Source organism: Mandrillus leucophaeus, unplaced genomic scaffold (genome assembly GCF_000951045.1).
Source record: "Mandrillus leucophaeus isolate KB7577 unplaced genomic scaffold, Mleu.le_1.0 Scaffold1219, whole genome shotgun sequence".
NCBI lineage: Eukaryota > Metazoa > Chordata > Mammalia > Primates > Cercopithecidae > Mandrillus > Mandrillus leucophaeus.
The window spans coordinates 755935-757342 of NW_012100532.1; positions in this window are offsets into that span (position 1 = coordinate 755935).

A 1408-nucleotide genomic window follows, 5' to 3' on the forward strand; every position below is an offset into this window, starting at 1 on the left:
TGGGAAAACTGGCTAGCCATATGCAGAAAACTGAAACTGGATCCTTCCCTTATATCTTCTACAAATATTACCTCAAGGTGGATTAAATACTTATATGTATGACCTAAAACCATAAAAACCCTAGAGGAAAACCTAGGCAACACCATTCAGGACATAGGCACGGGCAAAGACTTCATGATTAAAACACCAAAAGAAATGGCAACAAAAGCCAAAATTGGCAAATGGGATCTAATTAAACTAAAGAGTTTCTGCATAGCAAAAGAAACTTTTATCAGAGTGGACAGGCAACCTAAAGAATGGGCGAGAATTGTTGCAATCTATCCATCTGACACAGTGCTAATATCCAAAATCCACAAAGAACTTCAACAAATTTACAAGAAAAAAAAACAACCACATCAAAAAGTAAGTGAAGGATATGAAGAGACACTTTTCAAAAGAAGACATTTATGCAGCCCACAAATATATGAAAAAAAGCTCATCATCACTGGTCATTAGAAAAATGCAAATCAAAACCACAATGAAATACCATCTCGACCATCTCGTGCCAGTTAGAAAGGTGATCATTAAAAAGTCAGAAAACGATAGATGCTGGAGCAGATGTGGAGAAATAGGAATGCTTTTACATTATTTGTGGGAGTGTAAATTAGTTCACCTATTGTGGAAGACAGTCTGGTGATTCCTCAAGGATCTAGAACCAGAAATACCATTTGACTCAGCACCTCATTACTGGGTATATACCCAAAGGGTTATAAATCATTCTACTGTAAAGATACATGCACACATATGTTTATTATGGCACAGTTCACAATAGCAAAGACTTGGAACCAACCCAATGCCCAACAATGAAGACTGAATAAAGAAAATGTGTTGGGGGGTGAGCCCAAGATGGCCAAATAGTAACAGCTCCAGCCTCCAGCTCCCAGAGTGAGTGACACAGAAGATGAGTGATTTCTGCATTTTCAACTGAGGTGCTGGGTTCATCTCACTGGGGCGTATGGGACAGTTGGCACTGGTCTGTGGGTGCAGCCCAGTTGAAGTAGGGCAAGGCATCACCTCACCTGGGAAGTGCAAGGGGGAAGGGAATTCCTTTTCCTAGCCAAAGGAAATTGAGACACACAACAATTGGAAAATTGGGTAACTCCCACCCTAATACTGTGCTTTACCAAGGGTCTTAGCAAACAGCACTCCAGGAGATTATATCCCACACCTGGCCCAGAGGGTCCCATGCCCACAGAGCCAGCCTCCTTCATTGCTAGCACAGCAGTCTGAGATCTAACTGCAAGGTGGCAGCTAGGCTGGGGGAGGGGCACTCGCCATTGCTGAGGCTTAAGTAGGTAAACAAAGCCGCTGGGAAGCTCGAATTGAGTGGAGCCCACCACAGCTCAAGGAGGCTGGCGTGCCTCTGTAG